A 22817-nucleotide genomic window follows, 5' to 3' on the forward strand; every position below is an offset into this window, starting at 1 on the left:
TATATATATATATGGATTCCAGGAGACCTGAGTTTGATCCCTGGGTCAGGAAGATTCCCCGGAGAATAAAATGGCACCCCTACTCCAGTATTCATGCCTGAATAATCCCATGAGCAGGGGAGCCTGGCAAGTTACAGTCCATAGGGTTGCAAAGAGTTGGACATGACTGACTGACTTCACTTTTCACTTTATATGTAGGAAACCTGGGTTTGATCCCTGGGTCAGGAAGTTTCCCTGGAGAAGGAAATGGCAACCCACTCCAGTATCCATGGACAGAGGAGCCTGGTGGGCTATAGTCCATGGGGTCACAAAGAGTCGGACATGACTGAGCAACTAACACACACACACACACACAAGTTCTTCTACTACAGTTTATAAAGGTTTGAGAAAGAACATTAAAAAAAAGAGAGAGAAATCAGAAAACATGAACTAAATGAAATAGTATCACTAAGAAATTAAAAAGAGAAATAAACTAGATAAAAGTAAAAAATCATCATACAGTCCAGTTGGTTTTTAAGCATGAATGCTCATTAGAAATGCATCTGGAGTTTTAGAGAAAGAAAAGAAATCCCTAGATATTTATATCCTTCAAAAAATTCCAAGATAATTCTGATATGCATCTGGATTTTTCAAAATTATTGCAGGTTTTTCTGTTAAATGGTAGTTGTAATTATATAAAATTCTATTTTTTTTCTCTTGATCTATTATGATACAGTAGTATTAAGTGAATCATAGTTACATAATCAGCAATGGTAAAAGTCATTTATCAATGTTCATCATCAATAACCAGACAAAAAATGATAATTACAATTGCAATTACAATTACAAAGTCATCATATAAACATGATTAACCTAATGATATAAAATAATTACATACAATTGAGGGGTTAAGTACAGTGCAATGGTAAGTGGAAGTACATACATGAAAATGTTTTCATCTGCCCAATGAGTTTATGTCTTTCAGTTGGTGCACTTAATTCATTTAGATTGAAGGTAATTATCAATATATATGACCCTATTATCATTTTTTAATTGTTTGGGGTTTATTTTCTGTAGGTCTTTCCCTTCTCTTGCATTTCCCTTCTCTTGCCAGAACTATTCCCTTAGCAATTGTTGCAAAGTTAGTTTGGTGGTGCTGAATTATCTTAACTTTTGCTTGTCTGAAAAGCTGTTGATTTCTCCATCAAATCTGAATGAGCGTTTTGCTAGGTAGAGTATTCTTGGTTGTAATTTCTTCCCTTTCATCACTTTAAATACATTGTGCCATTCCCTTCTAGCATGTAGAGTTTCTGTTGAGAAATCAGCTGATAACCTATGGAAGTTCCCTTATGCATAATTTGTCATTTTTTCCCCTGGTTACATTTATTGTTTTATCTTTGTTTTTAATTTTTGTCAGTTTGATTACTATGTCTGAGTGTGTTCCTCATTGTGTCTATCCTGCCTCGGACTCTGTATTTCCTGAAATTGGTTGACTATTTACTTTCCCATTTTAGGGACATTTTCAGATATTATCTCTTCAAATACTCTTGGGGGTACTTTCTCTCTCTCTCTTCTCCTTCTAGGATCCCTATAATATTAATGTTGGTGCATTTAATGTTGTCCCAGAGATCTCTTGGCTGTCTTTTTTTTTTTTTTCTATATTCTGTTTTGCAGCAGTGATTTTCACCATTCTGTCTTCCATATTACTTACCTATTCTTCTTTCTCAGTTATTCTGCTGTTGGTTCATTCTAGTGTATTTTTCATCTGTTTGTTCTTTTGTTTTCTAGGTATTTAAGTGCAGGCGGCTGTGACCAGCGCACTAAGCACAGACAAGAGGAGCCACCCCACATCTGAGGTCAGGGGCAGCAGCCGAGAGTGCCAGGCTGCGACGGCACAGAAACGGCCGAGAGGAGCCACCCCACACCCGAGGCCAGGGGCGGCGGCCAGGAGGAGCCACACCATGTCCAAGGAGCAGTGCCTGAGCAGGCGCAGGAGGGCCTCATCCAAGTAAGGAGCAGTGGCTGTGCTTTGCTGGAGCAGCCATGAAGAGATACCCCAGGACCAAGGTAAGAGAAACCCAAGTAAGATGGCAGGTGTTGCAAGAGGGCATCAGAGGACAGACACACTGAAACCATACTCACAGAAAACTACTCAATCTAATCACATTAGGACCACAGCCTTGTCTAACTCAATGAAACTAAGCCATGCCCGCGGGGCAACCCAAGATGGGCAGCTCATGGTGGAGAGATCTGACAGAACGTGGTCCACTGAAGAAGGGAATGCAAACCACTTCAGTATTCTTGCCTTGAGAACCCCATGAACAGTATGAAAAGGCAAAATGATAGGATACTGAAAGAGGTACTCCCCATATCATTAGGTGCCCAACACGCTACTGGAGATCAGTGGAGAAATAACTCCAGAAAGAGTGAAGGGATGGAGCCAAAGAAAAACAATACCCAGCTGTGGATGTGACTGGTGATAGAAGCAAGTTCTGATGCTGTAAAGAGCAATATTGCATAGGAACCTGGAATGTCAGGTCCACGAATCAGGGCAAATTGGAAGTGGTCAAATAAGAGATGGCAAGAGTGAACATCAACATTCTAGGAATCAGTGAACTAAAATGGACTGGAATGGGTGAATTTAACTCAGATGACCATTATATCTACTACTGCAGGCAAGAATCCCTCAGTAGAAATGGATTAGCCATCATGGTCAACAAAAGAGTCTGAAATGCAGTACTTGGATGCAATCTCAAAAATGACAGAATGATCTCTGTTCGTTTCCAAGGCAAACCATTCAATATCACAGTTATCCAAGACTATGCCCCAACCAGTAATGCTGAAGAAGCTGAAGTTGAACGGTTCTACAAGACCTTTTAGAACTAACACCCAAAAAAGATGGCCTTTGAATTATAGGGGACTGGAATGCAAAAGTAGGAAATCAAGAAACACCAGGAGAAACAGGCAAATTTGGCCTTGGAATGCTGAATGAAGCAGGGCAGAGACTAATAGAGTTTTGCCAAGAAAATGCACTGGTCATAGCAAACACCCTCTTCCAATAACACAAGAGAAGACTCTACACAAGTACATCACCAGATGGTCAACACCAAAATCAGATTTATTATATTCTTTGCAGCCAAAGATGGAGAAGCTCTATACAGTCAACAAAAACAAGAGGAGGAGATGACTATGGCTCATATCATGAACCCCTTATTGCCAAATTCAGACTTAAAATGAAGAAAGTAGGGAAAACCTCTAGACCATGCAGGTATGAACTAAATCAAATCTCTTATGATTATACAGTGGAAGTGAGAAATAGATTTAAGGGCCTAGATCTGATAGATAGAGTGCCTGAAGAACTATGGAATGAGGTTCATGACATTGTACAGGAGACAGGGATCAAGACCATCCTCATGGAAAAGAAATGCAAAACAGCAAAATGGCTGTCTGGGGAGGCCTTACAAATAGCTGTGAAAAGAAGAGAAGTGAAAAGCAAAGGAGACAAGGAAAGATATAAGCATCTGAATGCATAGTTCCAGAGTAAGAAGAGATAAGAAAGCCTTCTTCAGTGATCAATGCAAAGAAATAGAGGAAAACAACAGAATGGGAAAGACTAGAGATCTCTTCAAGAAAATTAGAGATACCAAGGGAAGATTTCATGCAAAGGTGGGCTCGATAAAGGATAGAAATGGTAGGGATCTAACAGAAGCAGAAGATACTCAGAAGAGGTGGCAAGAATACACAGAAGAATTGTACAAAAAAGATCTTCACGACCAAGATAATCACGATGGTGTGATCACTCATCTAGAGCCAGACATCCTGGAATGTGAAGTCAAGTGGGCCTTAGAAAGCATCACTATGAACAAAGCTAGTGGAGGTGATGGAATTCCAGTGGAGCTGTTTCAAATCCTGAAAGATGATGCTGTGAAAGTGCTGCACTCAATATGCCAGCAAATTTGAAAAACTCAGCGGTGGCCACAGGACTGGAAAAGGTCAGTTTTCATTCCAATCCCAAAGAAAGGCAATGCCAAAGAATGCTCAAACTACCGCACAATTACACTCATCTCACATGCTAGTAAAGTAATGCTCAAAATTCTCCAAGCCAGGCTTCAGCAATATGTGAACCGTGAACTCCCTGATGTTCAAGCTGGTTTTAGAAAAGGCAGAGGAACCAGAGATCAAATTGCCAACATGCGCTGGATCATGGAAGAAGCAAGAGAGTTCCAGAAAAACATCTATTTCTTCTTTATTGACTATACCAAAGCCTTTGACTGTGTGGATCACAATAAACTGTGGAAAATTCTGAAAGAGATGGGAATACCAGACCACCTGACCTGCCTCTTGAAAAACCTGTATGCAGGTCAGGAAGCAACAGTTAGAACTGGACATGGGACAACAGACTGGTTCCAAATAGGAAAAGGAGTATGTCAAGGCTGTATATTGTCACCCTGTTTATTTAACTTCTATGCAGAATATCAGTAACTTCAGATATGCAGATGACACCACCCTTATGGCAGAAAGTGAAGAGGAACTAAAAAGCCTCTTGGTGAAGGTGAGAGAGGAGAGTGAAAAAGTTGGCTTAAAGCTCAACATTCAGAAAATGAAGATCATGGAGGCATCCGGTCCCATCACTACATGGGAAATAGATGGGGAAACAGTGGAAACAGTGTCAGACTTTATTTTGGGGCAGTCCAAAATCACTGCAGATGGTGACTGCAACCATGAAATTAAAAGACGCTTACTCCTTGGAAGAAAAGTTATGACCAACCTAGATAGCATATTCAAAACCAGAGACATTACGTTGCCGACTAAGGTCCGTCTAGTCAAGGCTATGGTTTTTCCTGTGGTCATGTATGGACGTGAGAGTTGGACTGTGAAGAAAGCTGAGCACCGAAGAATTGATGCTTTTGAACTGTGGTGTTGGAGAAGACTCTTAGAGTCCCTTGGACTGCAAGGAGATCCAACCAGTTCATTCTGAAGATCAGCCCTGGGATTTCTCTGGAGGGAATGATGCTGAAGTTGAAACTCCAGTACTTTGGCCACCTCATGCTAAGAATTGACTCATTGGAAAAGACTCTGATACTGGGAGGGATTGGGGGCAGGAGGAGAAGGGGACGACTGAGGATGAGATGACTGGATGGCATCACGGATTCGATGGATGTAAGTCTGAGTGAACTCCGGGAGTTGGTGATGAACAGAGAGGCCTGGCGTGCTGTAATTCATGGGGTCTCAAAGAGTCAGACACGACTGAGCAACTGAACTGAACTGAACTGAATAATATATCTTGCAGCTTCTCATTTTGTTTCTGAGATCCTGTATTTTCTTTAGTATCATTATTCTGAATTCTTTTTCTGGTAGCCTATCTCCTCATCACTTCGTTGTTTTTCTGGCTGTTTATCTTGCACCTCTATCTGGGACATAACTTCTTTTTCACCCTGAACTGAACTGAACTTTCTGTAATGTGATTTTCATTTTATCCTCTGTGGGATTGTGTATTGCCTTGTTTCTTCTCTCTTCCCTCTTGTGAATGTGGTCAAGAGGCTTGTGTAAGCTTCTTGCTGGAAGGCGTTAGGTGGGAAAAACTGGATCTTGTTCTGATGAGAAGGGCCTTGCTCAGTAAAGCTTTAATCCAATTATCTGCTAATGCATGTGGTTACAGTCTCTTCTTGTTAATTGTTTGGCCTGAAGCAACCCAACTCTGAAGTATATGGGTTCTATGGTAGAGTTAATGGTAACCCCTAAGAGGGTTTAAGCCAAGGGGCATCTTCCAGGGCTGCTGCTGCCATAACTCCTGTCCCTGTAGTGAGCCACTGTCAACCCACACCTTTATAGGAGAGCCTTCAACACTAGCTGGTAGGTCTGCTTCAGTCTCTTGTGGGGTCACTGTCCTTTCCTCTGGGTCTTGTTGCATACAAGATGCTGTTTGTGCCCTCTAAGTCTGGAGTCTCTGCTTCCCCCAGTCCTGTGGAAGTCCTGTAATCAAATCCCACTGGCAGTCCCCGGGGCTTCTTAGTCCTTTTGCTGGATACCCAGTCTGGGAAGCCTGACATGGGGCTCAGAACATTCACAACAGTCAGAAAACTTTTTTTGTATTATTGTTCTCCAATTTGTGGGTCACCCACTTGAAAGGTATATGATTTTATTTTATCAAGATTGCACCCCCTCCTACCATCTCATTATGGCTTCTTTGTCTTTAGATGTGGAATATCTTTTTGTAGTGGGTCTCAGCCTCCTCCTTGGTTGTTCAACTTGTAGTTGCAATCTTGGTGCTCTCGCAGGAGATGAACACACATCCTTCTACTTCACCATCTTGAAGTGGAAGATTTTTTCTATGTCTTTTCATTTTCTTCTATATTTCTATATTTTCATCCTATGCATTTCATTATGAGCACTATTATTTTTTTCCTCTTCTGACATTCATGCATCATTACTTCTCTCTTCTTGGGTATATTTGATTGTGGACTGATTAGATGATATTAATCCATGGAATCTCTGGATGCATAGGTTAGGGGTAATTTCCTTAGGATTGGAGTTGCATAGAATTCTTCTGGGCACCAGAAAATGCTAATAACACCAATTCAGTCCCCAGCTGAGGGTTATAGCTCGATATAGATATTCTGGGCTCAATTCCCATATCATGCTGCTTGACAGTGGCTCAGGATCAAGATCTCAGTCATGCTATTGGCATCTACTTTCAGGGCAAATATGCCTTCTTGTCTGTTCATCTTTTCTTAACACTAATCACTCTTGGTTCTGCCACTGCCTACAACTCATCTTTTCCTTCTCTTTTACTTTTTCTTTATTTTCTTTCCTTCTTCTGAATGTCAGGAAGTTTAGAGACATCATCTATCCCTTACAATCCTGGTAATAAAATTGTCTCCATTTTAAAGTTGCCTTCTCCAAGATCTAATGGTTCAAAATTGGGAGGATCTCTCCTCCTATATGGTTAGCTATTATGTCTTCAATCTAAAGCAGTACATATTTCTTTGATCTTAGAATTTTTGTAGCCATTGTTTTTATGAATATAACTTCTCTGCCATTTCTTCCTTTAGAGATAGAGTAGTAGTAATAGAAGAAGAGTCAGGAGTGGTACTAGTAGTAGTGTGCTGTGTTGATCCTTTCAGTGATTTTGAGTAAAGACAGAGACTAATCTAGACAAGTAAGCTGAAGCATTATTGTTGAATAAATGAACAATACTTAAAGTAGCTTATAGTCTAAACAATTTAATTAAGGAAGAAGAAAATACTGTCTTTGGATACTAGTCTTAGAAAAACTTTAGTAGAAGAAGTGAGAGGAATCATATTTTTTAATAAATAAAATCAATCCTACAAATGAGAATAGACCATGGGGTGTCAGTACCATAGGAAGTATTGTTGATAAAGACTTGGCTCTAAACAGAGAGTTAAAATTAATACTCCTCTGAAAGAAAATCACCATGAAAAGAAGCAATCAGATATAATATTATGATCAGCATTCATCATGAATTTCTTAATTTTTATCTTTCAAACTAGTTAATTCTCCTGGCTATTGCTCAAACACATCTATTTGGTACTGAAATCCTTTCACTTGGTTTCTCAACTTGCAAACTTCAGTCACATTTGACATTATGTCTTACTGACTTTTCCTTCTTTGATCTCTCTGCTCATTAATTTATATGCATACTCATTGCTTTAGTCTGATACACCAGGACAATTTACCACTGATACACCAGGACAATTGCAACTTGGTCTGCCTGACTCCCATCCATAGAAATCACTTACATAACTTTTTCTCAAGTTCAAATCTGATCCTTCCACTTCCTTATATATTTTATGACTTCAATGTTTTCTGTTGGTTTCATAGTCTCATTTACCATCTTCATCTGTGTTTTTCTCTTCTAATACTCCTGTACCACACTAGATGCAACTATTTCCCAAAATACCACACTGATGTATGACTTTGTGTCACAGATTTTATTAAAATTTTGGGAGGTTGCAAAGAAAAGATTATATCACAATGTGGTACAGAGAATATTTTATGTCATATGGTAGAAATCCATATTCCAAAGCACCAAATTCTTCTCCGGGATTTTCCCATTTTGTATTCACATCATTCAGTCAAGGGATTTATCTAAATAAAAAGTTGTTATGCTTCTCCCATAGAGTGAAAGTATGGTTTTAAGCAATACTTTTTTCCCTCTGATATCTGCTGCTTCCTTTATCCTACCTCACACACCATACCAAACATCAAATGATTAATTATTCTTTTGCCTTTGCAAACATAGCCTGTGGGCTGTGTGCCCTATTCCTGCTTCCAATGTAAAGTCAGGGGTGTTCCCTGTCCAGTGACATGTCCTTTGCACTTCTATAGTGTCAGTCCCTTTGAATGTTTATTACACCCTTTGTATTATGGGATAAATATTAGTATTTTTTTCATGAATAACAATGTTCCTTAAAAATAAATATTACTTTCCTGGTGCTGTAGCTAGAACAAAGCAGGAAGGTATTGCCAATGAAAAATTGTCACTCGCCATCTGCTTCTACAAGTATTAAATCACTGGCTACTTCAGCCCTTGAGCTTCAAGACATCCTAAAATTTCAGGGTGGAGATCAGGAATGAGGTACTCTGTGCTCTGAGAAAAACTGGCAGAACAGGCTTTCAGACTCATATTTTGAGGAGATTTTACAAGTTCAAATTCTTGCATATCTAGAAAAGCACTAAAATTATTAATGGTGACATATGCTCCTTGTGACCAACAGCAAGCCTCTGTCAAAATGTGTGCTTGATTACATGTACTCTCCCTCTTCACTAAAATCATGGACAATGCTTACCTTCAACCTGCCTCTTTGGAGCAGTTCTTCAGATTTTGTCTCCTGGGCTGTAGTCCTCAATTTGCCCCCATAAATCTTAACTCACACATTGTGCTGCATTTTTTTCAATCAACAGTTTTTATACATTTTTGTGAAATGGGTGATATTTTTGTAGCCCTCAAGTTTCTCCAAAAATATCTAAATCAAATAAATTCTACCCTCAGAATAACAAAAAAGAGCCCCTTTACTAATATAATAAAACTTATGAAATCATGAGGAAGAATTATAAAACAATAATCACTAACATAAGAATCCCCAAGGACAGAGGAGCCTGGTGGCTGCAGTCCATGTGGTCACAAAGAGTTGGACATGACTGAGCTACTAAGCACAGCAAAGCACAGAATAAGAATGCTAAAACATATTTATAAATGCCAAGTGCTTTATAATAATTGTCATGAACCTTCACAATAACTTTGAAAACTAAGCATTAATATCCTGATTTTGTAGACAAGGAATTGGTCTCAGAAATCAAACAAAATGCAAAAAAAGATGAACTGTTAAGAATTTTTTTATGAAATGGTCTTGTAGAAGATGATATTTTCTATCACAAATCACATCTATTTAAAAAAATGTTGGGTTTGGTATATATAATTTTGTAATGCTTTTTACTTTCTATGAAGACTTTAAGAAATGTTGGAAGTTTCAAGTGCTACAATAGAAATATGGTGGTAAACTGGCAGAGTTGCAGATACTAGTGTTTCACTAAGCTTTAGGCAAAGAAAGCAAAAATGAGACATATTATCTATTTTTAAAAGATGCAAAGAGAACTGAGGCCACCTAATAATAAATTTTCACTGTTAAGCACTAGACCATGAATCTCCTAATGAACCATAATTATTTGCACAATGCTCTTTAGTGTCTTGGCCAATCAAGTTTATAGTTGTCCAAAAGAGTTGAAAATGCTTCAAGGAAGATATTACCTTAGAAATTTTAATGACTAAGATTTCTGCTTTTGAGAATTATCCAAAATTGTCATTTTTTTCTTTATATACTTTCATCACGTCTCATTCAAATTTGTTATCTCAGTCTTAATTGCCTACAAGGAAGATATTTCAGTTAAAACTTATCTTTACCTGAAATAATATATGCTTATTCAGAGTATAAAAGGACCAGCAAGCTTAAGCATTGAGTTGGGGCAGGACAGGCAAATTTTTTTTTTCATGTATTCAACAAACACTCATTAATCTACTTTATATCAAAATCACTTCAAGACCCTGATGAAATAATAGTGAAAAAAAGGAAAAAACAACATTTCTTCTCACAGTGAGCATATAGGACAAATGAAAAGAACTTAGTTCAGTACAGCTGCTCAATCATTCCCAGAATGAGGTTTTTTTCCAATGGGCCTATTCTTTGCATCAGGAGGCCAAAGTAGTGGAGTTTCAGCTTCAGCATCAGTCCTTCCAATGAATATTCAGGACTGATTTCCTTTAGATTGCTTGGTTGGAGCTTCTTGCAATCCAAGGGACTCTCAAGAGTCTTTTCCAGCACCACAGTTCAAAAGCATCGATTCTTAGGCACTCAGCTTTCCTTATAGTCCAACTCTCACATTTATACATGACTACTGGAAAAACCATAGCTTTGATTACATGGAACTTTGTGGTAAAGTAACATCTCTGCTTTAATATGCCGCCTAAGTTGGTCATAGTTTTTCTTCCAAGGAGCAAGTGTCTTAATGTGATAGCTGCAGTCACCATCTGCAGTGATTTTGGAGCCCCCCAAAATAAAGTCTTCACAGTTTCCATTGTTTCCCCATCTATTTGCCATGAAATGATGGCACCAAATGCCATGATCTTAGTTTTCTGAATGTTGAGTTTTAAGCCAACTTTTTCACTCTCTTCATTCACTTTCATCTAGAGGCTCTTTAGTTCTTCCTCACTTTCTGCCATAAGGGTGGTGTCATCTGTGTATCTGTGGTTATTGATATTTCTCCCAGCAATCTTGATTCTAGATTGTGCTTCATCCAGCCTGGCACTTTGCATAATGTACTCGGTGTATTAGTTAAATAAGTGGGGTGATATTGTACAACTTTGATGTACTCCTTTACCAATTTGAAACCAGTCTATTGTTTCATGTCCAGTTGTAACTGCTGCTTCTTGACCTGCATATGGATTTCTCAGGAGGAAGGTAATGTGGTCTGGTATTCCCATCTCTTTAAGAATTTTCCACAGATTGTGGAAAATTGACCCACACGATCAAAGACTTTGTAATAAGTAGATGTAGATGCAGATGTAAGTAGATGTAGATGTAAGCAGAAGTAGATGCTTTTTCTGGAACTCTCTTGACTTTTCAATGATGCAACTGTCAGCAATTTGATCTCTGGTTCCTCTGCCTTTTCTAAATCCAGCTTGAACATCTGGAAGTTCATGGTTCATGTACTGTTAAAGTCCAGCTTGGAGCATTTTGAGCATGACTTTGCTAACATGTGAGATGAGTGCAATTGTGCAGTAGTTTGAACATTCTTTGACATTGCCTTTCTTTGGGATTGGAATGAAAACTGACCTTTTCCAGTCCTGTGGCCATTTCCGAGTTTTCCAGCTTTGCTGGCATATTGAGTGCAGCACTTTCATAGCATCATCATTTATGATTTGAAATAGCTTAACTGGAATTCCATCACTTCCATCAGCTTTGTTCATAGTGATGCTTCCTAAGGCCCACTTGACTTCACATTCCAGGATGTCTGGCTCTAGGTTAGTGATCATATCATTGTGGTTGTCTGGGTCATGCAGATTTTTGTATAGCTGTTTTGTATATTCTTGCCACCTCTCTTTAGTACCTTCTGCTTCTGTTAGGTTCATACCATTTCCGTCTTTTACTGTGCCCATCTTTGCATCAATTGTTCCCTTAATTTTCTTGAAGAGATCTGTAGTTTCCCATTCTATTGTTTTCATCTCTTTCTTTGCATTGATCACTGAGGAAGGCTTTCTTATCTCTCCTTGCTTTTCTTTGGAACTTTGCCTTCAAATTGGTATATCTTTCCTTTTCTCCTTTCCCTTTAACTTCCTTTCTTTTCTCAGCTATTTGTAAGGCCTTGCCAGACAATCATTTTGCCTTTTTGCATTTCCTTTTCTTGGGGATGGTCTTGATCAGTGCCTCTTGTACAATGTCACAAATCTCCCTTCATAGTTTTTAGGCACTCTGTCTATCAGATCTAATCCCTTGAATCTATTTGTCACTTCAACTGTTTACTTGTAAGGGGTTTGATTTAGGTCATACTTGAATGGTCTTTTGGTTTTCATTACTTCCTTCAACTTAAGTCTGAATTTGGAATAAGGAATTCATGATCTGAGCCATAGTCAGCTCCTGGAGTTGTTTTTGCTGACTTCTGTGGGCAAGAATCCATTAGAAGTAGAGTGCTCATCATAATCAACAAAAGAGCCCAAAATACCATACTTGTGTGCAATCTCAAAAATAACAGTGTGATCTCTGTTCATTCCCAAGTCATTCGATATCACAGTAAGCCAAGTCCATACCCTAACCAGTAATGCTGAAGAAGCTGAGATTGAACAGTTCTATGAAGACCTATAACACCTTCTAGGCCTAATACTCCCCCAAAAAGATGCCCTTTTCATTATAGGGAGAGGAATGCAAAAGTAGGAAGTCAAGAGATACCTGGAGTAACAGGCAAATTTGACCTTGGAGTACAAAATGAAGCAGGGCAAAGCTAACAGAGTTTTGCCAAGAGAACACACTGGTCATAGCAAACACCCTCTTCTAACAACACAATAGAAGACTCTACACATGGACATCACCAGATGGTCAATACCAAAATCAGATTGATTATATTCTTTGCTCCCAAAGATGGAGGAGCTCTATACAGGCAGCAAAAACAAGACCAGAAGCTGACTGTGGCTCAGATCATGAACTCCTTTGCAAATTAGTCAGACAGAGAAAAACAAATACTATATGATCTCACCTGCATGTGGAAAGTGAAAAAAGCTCATAGTCACAGAGATCAGTTTGGTGGTTATAAGAGTTGGAAGATGGGCAGTATAGGTTAGGCAAATGGAAGAAAGGAGTCATAAAATGCAAATGTGAAACCTAGCTTGGAGCTTGTGTGTGAGATGAGTGCATTGTGCAGTAGTTTGAACATTATTTAGCATCACCTTTCTTTGAGATTTGAAAGAAAACTAACCTTTCCAGTTCTGTGGCCACTGCTGTGTTTTCCAAATTTGCAGTCATACCTCAGTATTCCTGGGGAATTTGTTCCAGGACACTCATAACCCTAATAACAATTCCTTATAAAAAATAAAACTCTACAGATCTTGGGTGAATTTAGTGAATTTTGGAAACATATTTTTTGATACTGTTTCACTACTGTTTTTTACCTACTGATCCTTAAATTGCCCTATGGAGGTACTGTTGTCTCCAATGTGAAACTATCTCCCATCTCAAAGTTCTCATAGCCCTCTTTGAGGTACTATTTTCTATTGTCTAAATCAGTAATTCTTTTATATACACTATTTTTCTGGATTTACTCTAGCTCTGTTTCAATGTTATAAGCCTAACAAAAATTTAAATGACTATAAATGGTTTAATGTTCCATTACTTCTAGGTATTTGCATTTTTACAGAGGCACTTTAGAAATAGCACTCAAAGGAATGATTCTCTAATATCAGCATGGTAGTTTAGGCAATATGCATACATTTAGACAGTGAGATTACCTGTCATCCCTGAGTCATATCAGCAGACAGGTTCTTATTCAACTCTTGCCTGTGGCTAATTCTATAGGGCTTCTAAGTCCCATTCAAAAACCCACTCAATCACACATTGAATCTTTTTTTGTCCTATGCTTCTACAGCTCTCTACTTGGGTGAGTAAATCTCCTATTTTTTCCATGGGTCAGTACCTCTGGGGAAAAAAAAATGCATGAGCTTAGCTATGACAAACATCAAAATATCTAGCATTTCTATTTGGAATCTAAAGGGAAAATATATTTAAAGTGGAAAAACATTGGCATTCATTTTGGCAGAGTAGATTTAGTTTAACCTGAGTAGCCAGGGTAGTGAAAGTATAAGTCAGATCTGGTAGTGACATGCATTAAATGGTAACTTAATCAGATTAGAAGTATTTCAACAAAGGATGCGCCTTCCACTAGACCCAGAAGCCAGGAGACTGATGCCCTGTACCCCATAGACAAAGGATAAGACATAGAAAAGCTTTGCTTGGAAGAATTAATGATGCTTTAAGAACATTCTTGACAAAGTAGAAGACTCTGTCAACACATTCAAAAAACTAAGATCATGGCATCTGGCCCATCATTTCATGAAAAAATATAGGGAACAAATGGAAACAGTGGTAAATTTTATTTTCTTGGTCTCCAAATCACTATCAATGGTGACTGCAGCCATGAAATTAAATCATTCTTTCTCCTTAGTTAGAAGAAAACCTATGACATACTTAGACAGCATATTAAAAAACAGAAATCACTTTGCAAACAAAAGTGCATATTGTCAAAGAGACGATTTTTCCAATAGTCATTTACAGATGTGAGAGTTGGACCATAAAAAAGGCTAAGAGTCAAAGAATTGAGGCTTTTGAATTGTGGTGCTGGAGAAGACTCTTGAGAGTCTCTTGAACAGCGAAGAGATCAAACCAGTCAATACTAAAGGAAATCAACCCTGAATATTATTGGAAGGACTGATGGTGAAGCTTCAATACTTTGATCACTTGTTGCAAAGAGTTGACTCATTGGAAAAGACCCTGATGCTGGGAAAGTTTGAGGGCAAGAGAAGAAAGGGGTGACTGAATGTGATGGTTGGATGGCATCACCCACTAAATAGACAGGAATTTGAACCAACTCCAGGAGATAGTGAAGGACAGAGAGGGTCACAATGAGTCGAGCACAACTTAGTGACTGAACAACTGTCAAAAGGGTTCATAGGAATATCTGAGACCAAATGGTTTATAAATCTTAGAAAATATGTAGAAGGAATTTCAGGGAGGGGTTTATATTGAGTTATCTCCTGAATATTCAAAAGTGGTTGAGTGGTGGGTGGCTGGCAAGCAAGTCTCATTAAATTCACAGGAACTGAGATCCATAAGCTATGAGAAACATGAGCAACCACTGGATGTCTTTGGTGGTATATAGGATGGAAGGTGAGTTCACCTGCAAGAGACAGATTTAAACTTGATGGGAGATAATGGTCATAATCAGAAGATCACTGATTATATGGTAGTGAAATATACTCACATTTTCTTGTATCCTTGTCTTGTTCAGTTTAGGGTGAGTTTGAAGAAGAGGTGGCAATAAAGAGAAAATCAAGTCAACTTCTAAACTAGTGGTGCTTATATGTGAAAAATGAAGACAAATGCCAGCTTTGCTCTGCAGTATAAGGTATTTTATTGGGAGAAGGTCACCTCTCATCAATAATCCACAGAAAATTCTGCTTCACTGGAAAAGAAAACATTGCAGCAATTTTTAGTGGGAAATAAGATGAATTGGACAAAAACCAGTTGTTTAGTAGAGAAACTTCCAACTGTAGGAAGAAAACTTTGTCAGTGGTATTTTCTAGGGCTCATGACTTCATCATCAGAGAAATAGCTCTACGTTAAGAAAATATTTGCTCTCCTTTGTGTCCAGCCCCTTCAAAATAGAAGAACAAAGAAGAATGAGTCTCCTGGGCAAAAGGGTGGATTGGAAAGCAAGTGAAGCCACCAACTTGCTATCACATTCCTACTTCAGAGACATTTGTATTCTCTCTATGATGATTTGGTTTGAAATGACTCTTCTATACAGTAGAATGAAGCAAACTGAGCATGTGGAAACTGAAAAATAGAAATATGTTGAAAGATATCATAATTATCTTTGAATAGTTTTAAGGACATTTTATGGAAAAGATAGATTTATTCTGTTATTCCAGAGGGAGAAAACATAACAGTGTAGACTTACAGATACATTAAACTGATAGATCTATCCCTTCTAGCATAAAAGTATAAATGAATGAATAACTATGAACACATTTTGAAGTAGAAGTTGTTCAAGAAAAAAAAAAATGTGACTATCATTTATATATAATCCATTCTTCTTTGCTAGATGCCTTCACCCAAACCATGACCAACAGGTAAATGCCTAATTCAGTTTGAAGGAGAACAACATAAAACAGATTTGGTATTTTTTAGAAATATTACTATCCAAACTTAAATTTCAAAATTAGCAAGACAAACTAAAATATATTTCTCTTCTTCCTGTTTTTCACCCTCTCCTTCTTCTCCTCCCCTTCCATTTTCTGTTTCTTATCTCCTTTTTTTTTCATCTATAATACTAATGTCTGGATAGAAATACCATCCATTTATATGGTAAGAGGAGAGTTATAGTGTGGCTTCATTGTTCATAATTTCATAATTATAATGCATATGAAATAACTTCATATTAGATAAATGAATGTTTTAATGGAATAAATCAATTATTTTTATGAGATATTAAAATAGATCTCAAATATATGTGCAATCAAACTCAGTATCCTAAAATCTGTTAGTGTATATAATTCCACATTCTAGAAACATTTAGTTTCTAATACATGATTAAACTTAAACATAGAAAAGCCACAGAGGGAAAGTTAACATCAATACATATTTATTTATTTAGCTGCATATTACACCAATTTGGTGACCACTTTGCTTTTGCTTCCTGTCCAAAATATTATGTTAGCAAAATAGCAATTTCAAGAAAGGAAGAAATTTAACACTTGTCTTAAATAATATGGATTTGAATTTTTTTCTCTTCTCTCAGTAGCTTTGCAACTTAATCAATTGCCAGTCTGTAAACATACTTCAACTGAACAATCTACTGTATATATGATGCAAAATAAACATTAAAAACTGTCTCATAGAAAATAATTGTTTTAGCAATTCAAACGAGAAAGAATGTTCAAGAAATCTAATGTATTTTTATGCTGTCTCAAAAGATTGAAATCTTTAAAGATTGCATTCAAAAACAAAGTTTGTGAAAGCCTAGGAATAATATTGATTATATATTAGGGATCAAGAAGTCATGGCCGCAAGGGCATTTTTTTTAAATTTCATTAATATTCAAGGTGAAACATAGAGCCAATTTTTTGACTTAACTAAGAAGCTTAGCTGACAGAGTTGGGCAATTAGTCTGACATGGAGTCCTGTGAAACATTATATTTACTCATGGTTAACAGTAAAAGAAGAGATTCTTCCATAAATTGTAAACATGAGTCCCTATTTTGTCCCAGAAGACAAAATTTCCAAAGAACTAGTTACAATTCTTTATGGTATTTCCATCACCATGAAGCATTGCTAAAATATAAAAGAAATTTTCTCTTTTAAATATTTGAATTCTGTGTTAGACAAATTAAACTCCAAAGAACATGTTTACTTTTAGGTACAGCATCATCTTTGAGACAGTATAGACTGATGTAGTGGAGAAGGCAATGGCACCCCACTCCAGCACTCTTGCCTGGAAAATCCCATGGATGGAGGAGCCTGATAGGCTGCAGTCCATGGGGTCGCGAAGAGTTGGACAAGACTGAACAACTTCACTTTCACCTTTCACTTTCACACATTGGAGAAGGAAATGGCAACCCACTCCAGTGTTCTTGCCTGGAGAGTCCCAGGGACTGCGGAGCCTGGTCGGCTGCCGTCTACGGGGTTGCACAGAGTCGGACACAACTGAAACGACTTAGCAGCAGCAGCAGACTGATGTAGGAGCAACAACCATAAGAAAAATATTCCCCTACATTCTTGCAATACTGTTAGTAGGCATACTGCTTTACAGCAAAAACAGGATGTTCCTGTTACTTCTAGAAGTCCCTTTAGAAGCTGTGACAATGCATGTGAGTTTCAGTATATAGCAATCTCCAAGCATCCCTTACTAAAAGGACTACACTGCTTCCTAATAAACTTTATCTTGAAGGGCTGGTGTTAATGATGTACTTATATTCGTAACTTCAGCCCTACTACTTTAAAATGTAGTCCTCAGTGGAATCATGTCAGAAAAGGGAAAACATACAATCAACTATCCATGACCCTCAGGATTTGAAAATGTCACAATTGCTGAGTTGCTGGTTTTAACTGCCCTTCAATTGCTCACTGTCTCTCCCACATCACCCTCTTCCTCCTAAATGTGTGGGTACTTGGTGTTACTTAGCTTCTGATTTTTTTTTTCCTCTCCTCAATTTCTAAGCCTAATGAGGCTGAGCTGAGTTAATAATGGATGTAATAAGTAATGACTCATTGTTTGGGGGCCCACGCATCTGTGTGTGCTGTGGAACAGGAGCCAGGACTCTGAAGCTATTTGTTCTGCTATGTCACTTGCCACCAAGCAATGCCACTCATCAATAAAAGGCAAGATGACAGATGAGTTCATTTAATGGAATTCCTCTGAGTGAGCTACAGTCCAACTCTTCAATAGGTCTGCTACCATGCTCTCTCTCTCTGCCTTTTTCCCTCTTGTGGCTCTTTTTTCCTTCCTCCTAAATTCAGGACAGTTGGAAATCATGCTTGGCCGAGAGGGTCGCCATTGGTGCCAGCAGCTCCTTCTGCTCTTAACAACTGCTACCCTAAATAAAATCAGCAGCTCTGTGCCTGGAGATTAAATCTGTGCCACCAGAAATCAGTGGCACCCTATAGGGTTTGGCCACATGCACTCTCTGTCTGAGCTCATCTCTTTATTTCCATAGATGATGGTTGAGTTGAAGGAGAGGGTGCATCTCCTGTGGAGTGAAGGGATAAATATTCCACTGTGGTTCTTTTCAGGACAGACACCAAAAACCAAGCTGTTCCCTGGGAAAATCTGTATTTTCCTTCTTTATTATAGCCACCCTTAGTTTGTATAGTCCCACTAGGTAAGCATGCTGCTTCATTTCATGACCTAGACTTCACCCACAGTAAAATCAACATTGATAGCATCTTACCAATGACAGGCCAACTTTTTTTGTGTGTCTGCAAGAATGGAGGTGACATTTAAGAAAGTGGATATCCTGTAACTACAAAATGTGAAAATAAATCAGATATCCAAAAATATATATATGTTGACGACAACACACTGTTTTAAAATGTCAAATATTTTTTATGAAGCATAAAAAGCCCAAATATATGGAATCAAATATAACCACCAGGTAAAATTAAGGAAAGAAAAAGTTGAAAAAGAAAAGGAGAGTGGTTAACAGAACTGAAGCTCAGCTGGGTTGGTAGATTAGAGTCTCAAGATTTTCCATTATGCAGAAGTGACAAGAGGAGTAAAGTGACAAGGTGGAAAATAGAATTACAAGATGTTATAAATGGTAAGGTTTGCATAAATTTATTTTTTAAGTTCATGGCTAGATATTGGGACAAACACATTTAAAATTTCTCTTATTTCTAGAATTGAAATGAAGTTATATTTATAATTTGAACATCACTGACAAATAAATAACAAAGATTCATTTAAGTCTAAAAGCTCTCTTGACAAATATACATTAATGGATCTAATAGATGTTATATATACACACACATGCATGTTCAGTTACTTCAGTTGTGTCTGGCTCTGAGACATGGACTGTAGCCCGCTAGGGTCCTTTGTCCATGGGATTCTCCAGGCAAGAATACTGGAGTGGGTTGCCTTGCCCTCCTCCAGGGGGCCTTCCCCACCCAGAAATTGAACTGTATCTCCTGCCTCTCCTGCATTGCAGGCAGATTCTGTACCCACAGAGCCAGCTGGGAAGCCCATATATACACATATGCATTCATATTTGAACCTGTGGCATGGATTTAAGGGCATGAGACATTTCTCTATCCCAGAAATTCAGAAGTTCTCTGCATTGCTTTGACAGAGATCTTTTTCTGAAACTTTAATGGGAATGGTTCTAATATATACTATCCATATCTAATCTTCTTGATTTCATGTGAAGCAAAAAACATTGATCCTCTTGATGCTGACATTGTATCTCATATTCAGGTCCTGGCAGAGTTGAATATATTCAAATTAAAGTTAGTGTCAAAACAGGAAAAGTGATGAGAAAGGAAGAAATATAGTGTAAGGAACTAAATGAGGAACAAAACTGTATTTTAAAAACCAACACAGTAAGGATAGCCAAGAAATAGATTAACAGAGCATTACATTTTATTGTTGAGCACAAATGTTCCATTCCTTTCTCTGAGCTCCTAATCAGCATTTTTCATTATTTTTCTTCCACTATATCTGGCTTCTATGCATCAATGCCCATATCAACACCTCTAATAGGACTAAAAATTATCCTCTCATACCAGCATTCCCCAACACACGGAACCTTGCCAGGACTGACCTTCTCTCTAGTTAGACTACCACACCACTTCAGTCATGGGTTAAGATAAGAATTCTCCTTTTGAATGCAAATCATTTTAGGAATGATTGGCCTATTCATATGCAGGAAAGACTGATTGCCTTCCTACACATGACAGAGTTGTGTTTCTGTGTTGTCATAACGTTGGGCAGGCTGTCATCTAATCAAGCTCACATTCTTTAGAAAAGGACTGCTCTCAAAGTATCATGTCATAAGGCCTCTCAGGATGCTCTGGCGTGACTACCACCACTTTTACCCTTCCATTTGGTTCATAGACTTCACAACTCCCAGGGCTCTGTTTTGAATACAATTTTACACTGGTTAAAGCATTAATGGTAATATCACCATACCCCTGAGAGATAACATTCATGACTGTTTTTACTTGGATGTGGTAAATATGAACCTAGTGATTTGAATGTTCTCATATAGTTCTTGCCTTATGAACACTTTGCTTGTATTTTCTGGAATCATGAGGACAAAGGGGAAAATTACATCTTTACAATTCAGGCCAGAACTGTCCTTAAACACCTTCACATCAGCAGAGCACTGAACCTCTGCAGACTAGAAACTCATTAATATGTGCTGAATTGAAATGGATTTAGTAAAATCTGGTCTTTGTCCTCTGTGCTTATTTTCTCATCTTCTATTCCAATTATTCTGTAAATCTGTTTCCCCTTAGTTTTAGAAATTTGGCAGGTGGTACTTTAATTTAATCTGTTCTTAAATATTCTGACTCCACCATAAATTAAGACCATATGTGTATGTGGTAGGCTGAGATATGTAGCTGTGAATTAAATTTGATTTTGCAAGTGTTTATTGATCACTTACTATGTATTTAGTATCCTAAACATGCACAGCTGTCATGATCAAAATACTAGCATAAACAGAAGGCAATCACAAGTTATTTCAGACCTTTACAGTTCAGGAAGTTTAAACATTGATATTTAGACTTAGACTTAAGGAAATTTCTAGAATTTGAGCTACAAATGAAAATTGATTTCATTTGTGAAAATCTCAGTGTTGTAAAGAATCTAAGGAGTGTGTTCTATTTCAAGCCCAATCCCATACAATAATCTTGAATGACAACCTTCACTAAAGTTATTTTGCCTTCTTGAACACACCAAGATTAGGAATTTGACTAGCCTGCAGGAAACATAGGACTTGGTCAATATTTCCCCTTCCTAGTCTATGTTGGCTCTTCCATGCAGGTGTCCCACAGCACTCTGTTTCATACAACAAGCAATACAGGCCTCTCCTTCGCTTTTACTCTCCTCAGCAAGGAAACCACAAGTCAGACAATACTAAGGGCATGAGAAAAAACATGATTAAGAAGTGCAGTACAAGGAGAAACAACTGATGTTAACTACTTGACAGAGTAACTGGTACAACTATTTCACCAATACTGCAACACAGCTCAGATCATGGTGAAAACTTCCTTTTGTCAACCGTTTAAGATAACTGTGTATTATTAATATTGATAATGAAACTCTTTGCATTTTACACATTTAAAATTTGCACAATAAGGGATGGGAAACTGAAGAGGAGACACAAAAAAAAGATGAAAAAGAGGACTTCACCAGTGATCATGGGTTCATCTAGGTTATAGATGTGTTCTATTTGGTCTCTGATGAGGCACTGTTTTTGATTTTGGGGATTTATTTGCCAATGTATTAAAATAGAGAGTTATTTCAACTACTCTTGACATGCAAAAGATCCAGCACCACTGGATTAGCATTTCCAGGGAATAGGTCAACTGCCATTGAAGGCGTATCCTCCTTAAGATGGAGCATAGACTCATCCACCAGTTTCTTTTTCTTTTTTTTCCCTCATTTTTACTGCCTGCCCTCTATACACACTTGGGTTCTGTACTGGCCACATGAGATATCTGCAAGTGGTAAATCAACACCAGTAGCAAAAAAAAAAAAAAAAAATCAGAGCCAGTTGAAACCGGAAGAAGAATGTAGAATGCATGCAAACATACACTTTCCTAGTGAGTCCAAAGTAAACCAGTGTTTCCTGGATGCCTTTTGATTCCTGAATATTTGTGACTAGCCAACAGTAAATCCCTGCCACAGCAGGTTCTAATGCTGGTTTGCACCAGAATTTATCATTTCCATTGTCATTTTCTGTTCACTTGTACATTAAATCTACATATATCCACAACAAAGAAATTGAAAGCACAGTACTGCTCCGAATACTATGCTAACCTCTGGATGCACCCTGTTGAATATTACAGACTTAGTCACTACTCATCAACCAAACTAGCTCAGGCCCATCTTGCCTGTTGTGTCTGGTGGAAGCAGTGGTGTCTGGCACGTACAGTGATACTGGCTAGTACAAGTGGAAACTGCACTCAGAAATGGCAGTGGAGAGTAAAAGACCCTTTTTAAGAGGACAAGTAGAGCCACTAAAATATGGGTGATTATTCTGCAGGCAGTTTGAACCCAGAAAACATATGTGACACATCAAAGCAAACCATGTTACGGAGGAATAGTTTTACTTTATCTTTATCATTGCAAATTCTATCTGAACCTGTTCCTTCTATTCAAACAGATGTTTTAAAGGCCCTATTGTTAGCTTATTATGCATATTTACAATCCTCAGTCAGTTTAGGCTTTAGGATTTTTAAAAGGAATTATATATATTTTTACCACACATTTGCATTCACGTCTGCAACCACATCTTTTAATAGATCATTTTAATTTTCTGATAATCAGAATTC

This window comes from Oryx dammah, unplaced genomic scaffold (genome assembly GCF_014754425.2).
Source record: "Oryx dammah isolate SB20612 unplaced genomic scaffold, SCBI_Odam_1.1 HiC_scaffold_22, whole genome shotgun sequence".
NCBI classification, from domain to species: domain Eukaryota; kingdom Metazoa; phylum Chordata; class Mammalia; order Artiodactyla; family Bovidae; genus Oryx; species Oryx dammah.